At 41.7% G+C, this 12,391-nt stretch overlaps 1 pseudogene; it reads left to right on the top strand.

Moving 5' to 3' along the window:
* Positions 1 to 6,456: 6,456 nt before the first annotated feature.
* LOC142451160 (nascent polypeptide-associated complex subunit alpha pseudogene) lies at positions 6,457 to 7,092 on the top strand (annotated as a pseudogene).
* Positions 7,093 to 12,391: the final 5,299 nt, after the last annotated feature.

Below are 12,391 nucleotides of genomic sequence, written 5' to 3' on the forward strand. Positions count from 1 at the left end.
GTGTACAGTACTGTTTGGTGTGATCAAACTGTGGACAGGTATGATAGCTTTCTCAGCTCCTAATAAAATGGTTTTGGAAAAAAATTAATGGTTTTAAATGGAATTTGCACTTAGTGAATCTTACTAAGAAAGCTTTTGTTAGCGGCTTTCAAAGCTCTTTGAATATCCTAAGAGATCTAACAGACATTAAAAGGATATTTTAATTTTCTCTAAAATAAAAGCCCTCTGCATCATAATAGAACTCTAAATCAATGATGGCACAATTTTTCAGTGTGCATTTTCCCAGCATCCGGGTTAGCTCCTGTTTGCTGTTATCTGAGAGAGTCGCGGACAACATAGCTCAGTCAGAAATGCTATTTCTTATTGTTCTCTGAACTAGCCTCCCTCTCTCTTATTTCTTGTTTCTTTGGAATAATGGATTATGAGATTAGATAAGATTATAAAGAATATAACTTTTGGGGTATGCCGTGCTCTTGCTTGAGCACAGGTGAATTATTTTGTTTCTCTGAAGTAAAATCGTTTTCTCATCCCCAAGTGAGGATATTTCTATTATATTTTTGTGATAACTACATTGGATAATCTTTATAAAATACCTGGCACAACTGGATACATTCTAAGCACCAAATAAAATAACATGGTTTTGATTACGTGAGTGTTCTCTGCTTAAATATTGAGGGGAAGACAAATTACTGAATTTCTTTTTACTACCATAAGAAAATCAAATTTAGCTTACCACTCAAAATCCCCTACAATCTCTTTCTAATGTACCTTCCTGCTGGATCAATCACGACTTCTTTGTCACAATCTCAACGAACCAGTCTTCATCTGACTCAGGCCCTTTTCTTCTGTCTCTGTGGTTCATGAGTACTGTCTTTCTGCCTGAAAAACCTCGTCCCTCAATTCAAATACAGAATTCCACCTGATTCCCTTTCTAATCAAATGCTGTTCTTTGAGAAATCTTTGTGCTCAATCTTTTCTTCCTGTAATCATAATCCCAAAACAAACCACCTCAGGACCCATAACCCTGGACATGAGATCATGCACATTTAGTAACAGGCAGATTGTTACCACAATAAGTGGTGGAAAAACAATGTAAATGACTTTTCAGTTTTAGCAAGCTCCTGCTACCCTCCTGTTGGTACTTATAACATCCAATTTAAAGGCGGAAAACGTCAAGTTTTTCCCCCTAAAAAACGAGAACAGTTTGCAGATCCATCTTCAATTTACAATATTAACTTTAATATGTCATCATTTCTTACTTTCCAATGGAGAAACATGTACAGCCAGTAATGAAGCTATTTTGAATTGCAAGAAGTCTGGAACAACAATCTGATATTTATGTTTTATAAATGAGGCTCAAAAATATCTTTGTCTTTGGGAACAGCTGTAAAAAGACAGCATGCAATTTGCAGCCCCAGTGAAAGGCTGGCCTTCTTTGGGAAGGACGGGCATTTATATAAATCAGAGTGCAGCATTTGGTATTAAGGAAATATCATTAGTCTTACTTGACACACTATACTTGTTGATGGTGTTCATCATTAAATATGTCCTGATTGCCCATTAACACATGTATTTCTAAAAGCAAAACAGAAATGTTTGCATCACTAAAACAATTGAATAGTTTTTACCATTAAAAAAAATTTATGTCCCGGAATCTAAAGGTGATGGTCAATTTTTCATAGGGTGATGTTGAATAGGTTTAAAATTTCTTTCCACAGCTCAATGATTATTTCAAAGCTTTTGTTCTTGAAGACACTGGGTCTCTGAGCTCTGAGACAAATATATAAAGAAATTTTCAATAATCTAGAATTTATTTTAAATCAATGATCTCTATTACTTATGAAGGCTTTTTCCAGCTTGTAATAGAGATTTAATAAAGTCAGAGCCTGCTGTACTTTCACTGTGGTGAAATGAGGAAAGGAGGAAGATACAGACACAGAAACAATATAATTCTAAAACTAATTTCAATGTGCTTTATATTCTAAAGCATGCTTTTCATATCTTGAATAATGATCTGAAGTATAATAATCCCAATTAATATTAATTTCGCTTTGTAACTACTCTGTGCCTAGTTCCTCCTCCCAGTGTCCTGGGCCCTGTTGCTCCTCACAGTCTACCTTGTGCTATATTTGGCAACTATAAGTGTACATTTCCTGCTGGATTTTAACCTCCTGTAGACAAGGAATCAGATATTACCAATCAGATCAGCAAATCTATCACAGATTGTAAGTACTTTGCTACTGTGAGCTTAATAAATATTTCTAAAATTAAATTCATGCGCCTATCCATCTACCTACCACCACTGAGCCTTTGTTGACATATCCTTACTGTAGCTGTCCTGTCTAGAACGCACGTGTCAGATTATTTATGACTATTGCTCAGTTTCTGAATTATTAAGGCAAAATCCAATCCTTGTATTATATAAATGAAAGGATACTTGACCAAAGGAGAGATTAATGAGAGAGGCATAGAATAATAGAGATAAAGGAGAAATCAGCTGAGAAATTATTAAAGGAATAGAAAGCGAGTGACTAGGAGCGACTGAAGAAAAATGGTGAACTGGGACCAATAGTGAACCATAAAATAAGAAGACTTCCCTCCGTTTATCTTTTAGATTAGTCACTTCCATCAAGTAGATTCTGACCCTACATAGATTTCCTGAGGCTGGGTTTGATCAGTTGATTTTGTGCTTAGCAAAGGCTTAACCATCAGTACCACCAGGAATTTTTTAATAATAGAAAAAGAAAACAAATTGAGTGGAATTTGGAATAGTAGCTCAACTACTTCTTCCTGTAACTTTACTTTCCATCTCCCAGTCTGTACTTATGATCTCACGGGGAGTCCCCATGCTCAGATGAGTCCGGAAAAGACAACTCAGGCTTGGCTTGTCGGTGATTCTGCATGGTACGCAGGCACCGCCAGAAAGTGGCTGTAGCAGCATTGCAGCTTCCAGACAGTGGGAAAGGAAACCCCCCCAACAGGCAGACCGTAGAGGAGTGCGTTGGTGGTTCATTTTGCTCGGAAGGGCAAATGGCCAGATCCTGATTCATGACCTGAGGCCAACGGCTTGACTTCATGGCCAGAAATTTGGAAGGCACACACTGTAAACCTGATAACAAGGAGGTGTAGGGAAGAGATATGCAATAGACCTAGTTGGATGCTAAAAGAAGATTATAGTTGTGTCCCACACAAATGCCACCAGAGGATGATTTCAGCAGAGGAGGATTTATAATAAGTGGTTAGGAAGAATTGCTCTGTGGACAGTCAACGTCCTTCCCTAGTCTTTCTTCTTATTGCCAGTGAACTCAAAACCAAAATACTCATGATGAGGGGGATGTGTTATGCATGGACTCCATGGACTTCCACTCATCAAAACCAACCTAGCTACGGCCACTGCTGAGTTCCCAATCTACTAGCATCACTGATCGTTCATATGACACAATTCCCTTGAGTGATCAGCCAGCAACCTGTTGACAGGTTGATTATAGTGAAATGCTTCCACCATTCTGTTTTTACCTACTATAGACACACAGTCTGATTATAGGTTTGCCTTCCATACATATAATACTTTTGCTATAACTACCATCCACAGGCTTAAAAAATACCTTGCCCATCCTCATGGTATTTCACACAGCATTGCCTCAAAGAAAGGAGGACACAGGTGCAGCAATGGACCCAGCTCATAAATTTCCTGGGTCTTACAATGTTCCCCATTAACTTGAGGCAAGTTGATTAACAGTACAACGGCCTTTTCAAGACATAATAATGGCACCATCTAGGCGTCAATACAGGGATGGGTCTATGTTCTCCAGGAGGCTGTATATACTTTTAACCAACCATCACTATAAGGTGCTGTGTCTCCCATAGCCAGGATTAACAGTTACAAGGATCCAGGGGTGGAAATGGCATCACTCATAATTACCCATGGTGATCCACTAACTTTTTTCTGTGTTCCTACAAGCCTCAGTGCTACACTACACCCTGACTGGCTCGTCCCTTCCTCATGACCCTTCTGTAACTGTAAGGGATGTCCAATTGTCTACAGATGGGCTCTGGGTCTCCACTCCGCCCTCCCCCTCATCCATATCAATATGAATTATTGTTTTGGGTTTTTGAGGCCTGATACCTGATCCTGTTGACACCTCAGGATCACACAGGCTTGTGTGCTTCTTTCATGTGGGTTTTGTTGCTTCTTAGCTATCTGCTTCAAGCTTCAAGCCTTTAAGACCCCAGATGCTATATCTTTTGATAGCCAGGCACCATCAGCTTTCTTCACCACATTTACTTATGCACCCATTTTGTTATCAGCAATCTTATCAGGGAAGGGAAGCATCACAGAATGACAGTACCCTGAACAATTTTGACCTTGTATTGTAGCTTGCTCTTTCCCCAATAAGCACCATAATTTTGAGCTTGGTCTCTAAGTTCTGTGTGGCCATTGGAATGAATTACTGAAACTGGCAGGGAAATAGAAAATGCAGCAGACAAATGGGTAATGTACTAGGAGGTATTATTATTGGTATAGGTATAGATGCCAAAATAGGCACACACACACTCCCCCCCCCCCAAAAAAAAAGGTTGGAGGGTGAAGGCATGTCTGACTTTAACCTCATAAGAATTAGTCTTGGGCTGATGCTGATGGTGATTCTCTCTGTGAAGCCAGAAGAGGTCAGGCACTACCTCCATGCTATATTTTGCCATTTGTATGTGTGTGCATCAAATATCTTACATATTTATCCCTTTATTACATACTACAGAATGAATTAATTTTACTTCAAAAAATTGTTACAAGATATCAAGAAAAATAAATATCATCCAAGGATTTCATATGGTCTGTGGGATTACAGATGTTTTTGGTTGTACTTAGGATGGTTATATTATGTTAGGTGGAAGGATGACTTTGTTGATACCTATATGTGGAAGTTATGTACGATTTGAGATGTGCAAGGGTGTTAAATTGATAAGGGGTAAACTTTGATGATTAATCTTATGTGTCAATCTGCCTAGGCTGTGGGGCTCAGTTTTCTGGTCAAACACTAATAAAAAGGGCTGTTATAAAGTATTTCCATGTTATTAATGTTTAAATCTGTTGGCTTTAAGTAAAGGTGATTGCACTGTATAATGTGGGTGGGCCTGAACTAACCCATGAAGGGTTTTAGGAGTAAAGAGGATGCTTTTCTGGGAATGACTATGCCTCCAGACTACAGATGCACATCCTGCCAGTATTCCTCTCTCTCCAAGCACCTGACCTTCTGAGTCTTGACTGTAAGCTCCACGATCCAAGGAGCCAGTTCCCCAATGAATCAAGTACTGGTCTCTTTTTCTAGGGAATCCTGACAAAGACATTTTCCTTATTCACTGTTCCCCTTTCGTTTCCCTCCCAAGGCTGTGCTGTAATTTGTTTCTGGTTTACAGATAATATATTCTTAGAGTCTCAGAAAGGAATCACTAATAAGTCGTGTGTTGCTATGGAAACTAAGAGAAATGTAATTATCTAAATGCCCAAGCAGAGGTTGCCTACCCACTTGGTTTAAAATGGTGCCAGGGTGAATTAAATATTGGAAAGGAGATTGAACTTGAGGACCCCGTCTAATGCACAATTTCTAGGAGTTATGAATTAATAAAAACTGAGTTTATAAATAATTTCTAAGAATATTAAGAGATGAGTGCCAGATTCCCTTTTAGGTCAAAAGTATCCAGGATTTGTTGTTTTCAAAACATCAGTTTCTCCAAAAGCTCTCCATTAAGCTTCAAGGAAACAAATCTTGGACTATTTACCATCAGGATTTAATACTATTTCATGACAGCTCAATAGTCTATTTTATAATTATACTCTGGAATAACTTATAATAACCATAAATAATTCTATATAAGGTACATAATAATATGGTTCTCAGTTTCATTGAAATAAGGAATTAACCTGATACATTTGTTTAGTTGACTAATGTGTCTATCTCTTTGTGCATTCCTTTTAGCATTTACATTGATAAAGAGATTATTCATTGTCAGACGAGTATAATTCAATTCATAGTAACTGCTATCATAATAGAAAAGGGGCACGATAATAATAATCAAACCAAGATCCATTGCTACCAAGTTGAGTCCAGCTCCTAGTAACCCTGCAGAACAGAGAATAACTGCCCCTTACAGTTTCCAAGACTAAACCTTTATGGGAGCAGACTGACCCATCTTTTCCCAAAGAGCAGTGAGAAGCCCAATGCGTAACCCATTCACCCACCAAAAATAAATAAATAAATAGATAATAGGTAGCATATATTAATTAAATTTGTTTAATAAGTTAATTCTAAATTTTAAAATTATATCTCTATGTTGTTGTTAACTAGGAAGTATTTACTACCAAATAATAATTCAAGTGATAATATATTTCATGCCCACTTGATCCTAGTTACAAAAGCAATCTTATAAGAAAGGGTGGGGAGGCTCTGCGTCCCCTGTGCGAAATGCCCGGTGAAGCCACAGAAACCGTCCCTGCTACCGAGCAGGAGTTGGCCCAGCCCCAGGCTGAGACAGGATCTGGAACAGAATCTGACGGTGATGAGTCAGTACCAGAGCTTGAGGAGCAGGAGTCCACACAGGCCACCACACAACAAGCCCAGTGGGCAGCGTGAGCCAAAATCAAGGAGGAACCAGTCAGTAAAGCAAAGCAGAGTTGGAGTGAAACGAAGGCACGCAAGGCTGTGTCCAAACTGGGTCTTCGGCAAGTCACGGGGGTCACTAGGGTCAGAATATCCTCTTTGTCATCACAAAGCCAGATGGCTACAAGAGTCCCACTTCAGATACTTCCATAATTTGGGGGAAGCCAAGATCGAGGATGTATCTCAGCAAGCGCAGCTAGCAGCTGCTGAGAAGTTCAAAGTTCAGGGTGAGGCGGTCTCAAACATTCAAGAAAACACACACACTCCAACTGTGCAAGAGGAGAGTGCAGAGGAAGAGGTGGATGAAACAGGTGTGGAAGTTAAGGACATGGAATTGGCCGTGTCGCAAGCAAATGTATGGAGAGCAAAGGCAGTCCGGGCCTTGAAGAACAACAGTGCTGATATTGTAAATGCTATTATGCAATTAACCATGTAACCATCTGAAAACAAAGGACACCCCCCCCTTTTCTTGGTGTTTCAAAAGCGTAACTACAGTTTGGTTTGAAATTTGTACTGTTTCTATCAATAACATTATGGCTTGGATGAAAAAAAAAGAAAGGATGGAGAGTCTTAAAGCTCATGATGACTAAGTCTTATAAACAATAGCAGTAAACACTCAAGTGTTAAGAGACAGAAGGAGCATATATTCTACTGGGGCAGCAGGAGCACCTAATTTAAACCAAAACCAAACTCACAGTCATCAAATCCCTCCTGGCAGGCATTAGCTGGGTCAAGATGATCTAGTGTTGGTGACAGGGTGGAGTTTTGGGAGAAGGGGTGAGGACGAGCGTCTAGGCACACAGGAGGAGTACGGGAGCAGGAAGGGCCCAGAAGATCATGTTGAAGTGTTCAGGCATTGCCATGGGTCATTAAAGAGCTTTAAACAAGGCACAAGCATGATCAGTTTCCCTTGGGAGCACAAAAAGCTAACAGTAGTGTAGGAACTGGACTGTGAAAAAGCAAACCAAGAAGCTGCAGACGAAGTAGAGGGCTATGGCGATAACTGAAGCAGGAGATGAGAGTGCTCTGGACTAGGAAACACTGGAGGAAGACAATGGGAAGGACGAGCGAGCCATTGAGGGGAAGGAAAGAGAGGCGTTCGTCCTAACACGTCTTGAGAGTGGGGAGGGACGGTGTCTTGGTAATTATGTTGTCCCACTTTATTATACAGTACAGATATCCAGAGCAGGGTCCTGCCAAAGATCACCTGGCTGGTGTGACCAAGGGTTTGACTTAAATGAAGGTCTTCTCAGACCAGTCCAGTGATATTTCCACTTTAATGTTTCACCTTCCAACCTACCATATCAATTATATATATGCATATATAGACTCACACACATATACATATCTATACTCTGTCTGCCCTATGAACTAGAGCTTCTTTGAGTGGACTTTCTGTGAATACTTTCCACATAGAAGCATATCAGACACGTAGAAAAGTGGCCAGAGGTGTGGAGCTATTGTCGTGAGCTGACAGTTGTTTTCACAGAGGCAATAAATGTCAATGTCAGCATTTATTATTTAATAAATACAACCAAAAATACAAAATGAGATATTATTTCAGAGGGTTTTTTTTGCACTGAGTTAGTTCCAAGTAGGCAAAAAAATGCATGATAAGAAAAGTGTTTTAAATGCATATAGTATTTTAGAGCAATGCTGTGGGGTCCTGGTTTATGACTGCCAACACCAGCACCATGACAGGCTGTATAAAACCAAAGTCTGGGGCAGGCTTAAGCTCTAATTTCAGATTCCTAGACACTGAGGTTATTCTATCAGAGAAGGCATCACCTGTCCCAGACTGACCAGTAGGGTGCAGCGATCACCCCCCTACCCCCACACACCCTCACCCCCAATTGACCAGCCAAGAAAACACGTGGGAAACTGCTTGTCAACCACCACTGGACAATGCTGACACCAGAAGATTTCTCCAATAAATTTAAAGAACAGCAACACTGGACTGCCCCCAGTTCCTGGCCCCATAAAAGTCCAGGGAACAAAGAACTCGGGGATGATTCCCTTTTGGACGCTGGGTCCCCGCTTCGCTGGGCAGTGGAGGGAGGGAAGCCCTAGCTCGAGCTAGCAAATAAACTCCTTTTGCCGCTTTTGCATCTCAACTGGTCATAATTCTTCCGTGTGCCCAAGGTGAGCTCGTGTTCCCTTCCCCCATCCAACAATGCTTCCTACACATCAGAAGCATGTTCATTCTAATTCAGAAGGTCTTGGGAAAGGCCAGATGTTATGTATTTCTAACAATCTCCCAGGTAGGGCTGATATCACTCATCTTCCAAATATACTTTTGAAGAGCAAAACCTTGGTTTTACTTTGGAAAGTTTTCTTCACATTTTGCAGGCATGAGAAATTAAACAGCAAGGCTCCCAGTCATTTAAACTCATCCTAACTCAAGCAACGAATCAGAATCCACTCAATGACGATGAGTTTAGTTTGGTTTTGGTAACTCGAGCAAACCAATCTCTCTAACTGGAAGATATTTACAGTGAGAAAACAGGTGACTGGATTTCCAGAAACAGTAATTTGTTGATAACCCATTGTGAAGCCGTCCTGGGGAGATAGATGGTGGCTCTCACTGCAAGAGCAACTATAGAGACGATACCCAAAGGCTCTTCTCAATTGAATTGTGTTGCCCCAGATCCATGTCAACCTGGCTGGAACACGATTCTTAGTGGTTTGATAGTTATGTAATAATGCAATCTGGCCGTGAAATAATAATGTGATCTAGTTACTTGTGAGCCCATGCGGGCGGGATGCAACACTCCCCCTTAGGCCACAGGCCAGTCTGCTGTAAGGAATCCCCTAGGGACATGGCCTGCGTCATCATCGACGGTATAAGATACTGCTACACGCTCAGGTTTAGTTTTTCCCAACTCTCTGTGTAGGATCATTAAGGGATAATTACTAGTAAGATAATGAGACAATATGCCTGGAAATATGTTGTTTCATAGTCCATGTTCCCCACAAATAGAGGACTGTGTGTTTTGCTAAAGCAGAGGGGCACCCAAGCAGAGGAAGGCCCTATAGGAGATTGCCTGACAAAAAGGCTCCGGCACGGGAACCGTGGCGGGAATGGCACAGGCCTGGGTGCGATGTCCTGCTCTTGTGCATAGGGTGGCTATGGGCCTGTTCTGACTTAAGGGCCCCTAACAATAGCAGCAGCAACACAACTGTTTTTGAACATTAACGGGGACTTTCAAGCATAATAGATCTAGAGACTGTCTAGCTAGTTCTTATCCTGGTTCTACAAACTTCACGAGACTACATGCATATCAGGCATTCATACGCTCCTGGGTGACTCTCTTCATGTGGAAATGGTCTGTTTAGGCTCAAAAGAGTGTTGTTCCTGTTATGGGTCATATGCGCCCTGGGTCGTATGGCTCGCTCGCAAATCAGTCTTAGACCCAGAAAGAGCAGCAGGCTGAGCCGATGCGTTCCACGTAGCATGTAGCCTGGATTTCAAGCATGATGTTAGACAATTACAGACAGAAACACAGCCTGGTATCAATGCCAGCTCCCAGGACAACCGGGAGCAGCAATAACCCTGGGGCCTGAGCCATTGGCCCGGCTGGGTTCCCGGTGTGACCCGCAAGCTCCGTGTGCGCATGCCCAGGTAGCAAGCGGCACTGGGATATGTACGTGCGGTTGGGATGTCTCAGGGTGTTCCCAACTCAGGTACACTTGTCTCTTGTCTCACCTGGGCACCGAGGAGATCCGAGTAGCCCACTTCTGTGGCTACATACGAAGTGCTCTTACTATATATGAAACAAACAAACAAAAACCACCAGCCCACAAACTGCTAAAAACAGAGGCTCAGAACACCCACCTCCATCGCGAGCACATCAAAACCTTGTGGCATCCCTAGCCCGTATAGCCCATGCCTGGTGGCACTGGGACTCTCCTGGTCACCCCTGCCAGGCCAATTGTCCTCCCCAGCCTGACTCCATCAGTTCCGAGGTCAACATCAATACGGCCTTATTTCAGTAAAGGAAACCCTAAGGCAGGGCCCACCTGGATGTGGGAAAGGGAGAGGTGGAGGGCACGGCCGCGGTCCTGCAGCAGACTGTTCACACTGAGAGTGATAGCCAGGAAAGCGTCAACTGGAAATCTACGTCCAAATAAACCAAGGGGAATCCAAAGAAATCAAAGGCAAATCACGACTGTTCAGTTGATTCTGCTTCATAGCAAGCCTAGAGGACAGAGCATAAGGGCTCCCCCAAAATGTCTTGGAAGCAGACTCGCATCTTCGCCAGCAGATGGCGGAGGGTCTGAACCACTGACCTTTCGCTTGGCGGCCCAGCACTGCACCAATTGCACCACCGGGTTTCTCCAACAGAAATCAGGTGAAAATAAACAAATAAGTAAGCCACAGTATGACACTCCTGCATTGGAAGGAATGTTGCTTTGATCATTTCCCTACAATTTAATTATTAGAGGAAATTTACTGGGTATGAGTCATTGTCCTGGGGCTATGAGACACAGAAAGTTAAAAAAAACCTGCAGCATGCCTCCCTTCAGACATCTGAAGTCATAGCAGGGGAGATACCACATGCGCACAGAGATATAACACACATGACATAACGGGAACAATGAAGGAGGGGAACTGAGAAAGGAGACATTATGTTCACCTCAGGGAATCAAAGTACATTTCACAGAGAGTGGTCTTTCCTTGTGAAAATGCAAGGGGAACTTGTCTAGAGGCAGATGATACTAAGTACCGCAAGTTCCACTCAGTAATGGGGCCAGAGGAAGAAGAAGGCAAAGGGCAACACGGAAGCAAAATGAAGTGCTTGGAAGACCAATCTAAGAACTTTGGTGAATGGTCTACCTTATATGTATAGCCAAGTAATGTTCATTCACTACTCCTCCACAAATGTCTTTCACACTCAGTGCTTTTTAGTTAGGAAAGGGAAGATGTTAGAGGGAAGAAGGCAAAGCTATAGCTCTAGCTAAATAGTTTTATATAAATACATATTTATATTATATAAAATATATACGGAGCCCTGGTGGCATAAGGGTGTACAGAACAAATTAATTCTCCGTTCAATTACTCATATACATTTTCCTGACACTGACTGCTGTCTTCACATAGCCAGAGCACTTTCTCTCTTCCTGCCTCTGTTTACTGTTTTCATTTGTCCTTCTTTCAATTTCTGCTCTCTGAGCTTTTTCCCTGGGCAAATGCTACCCCATCAATATTGCGTGCCTAACTATTTTGCAGGGTGCAGACATACCTTCTTTGTGTTACAATTCATCCTGCAAGCCTGAACATTGTTGGCATGAAAGTTGGACCATGAGGATGAGTCCATTCCAGGCCTGAAGAGTGACGCAGGGCCACAGAGTAGATGGTTCCCCCAGGTGCTAGCAGACCAGTAATCATGATCTGTTTGATGATTTTGAGTTGTGCTCCACATTTTTCTCACACTCTAGTCAAAACCGTCTGCTGATCATGATCCCCTTCAGAGCAGTCAGGAGTGGAGCTGGGCACCATTTAGTCCTTCCGGTCTCAGAGTGGCTTGGGTTCCAATGATCCATTCTTTTTTTTTTTTTTTTGAAAAAAAATCTGTTTATTTTGGGGTACCCACTCACATGTTTTTAATTATAAGGAATTTCCATTCTATATTTTGAGCATTAACAAAAATGTCAAGAATGATTGTTATACCTTGTCGAGTGTTTTAATTAATTGATTGATATGATCAGGTAGTTCTTTTATTTTTATTATGAAA

This window comes from Tenrec ecaudatus, chromosome 6 (genome assembly GCF_050624435.1).
Source record: "Tenrec ecaudatus isolate mTenEca1 chromosome 6, mTenEca1.hap1, whole genome shotgun sequence".
In the NCBI taxonomy this organism is placed as follows: Eukaryota; Metazoa; Chordata; class Mammalia; order Afrosoricida; family Tenrecidae; genus Tenrec; species Tenrec ecaudatus.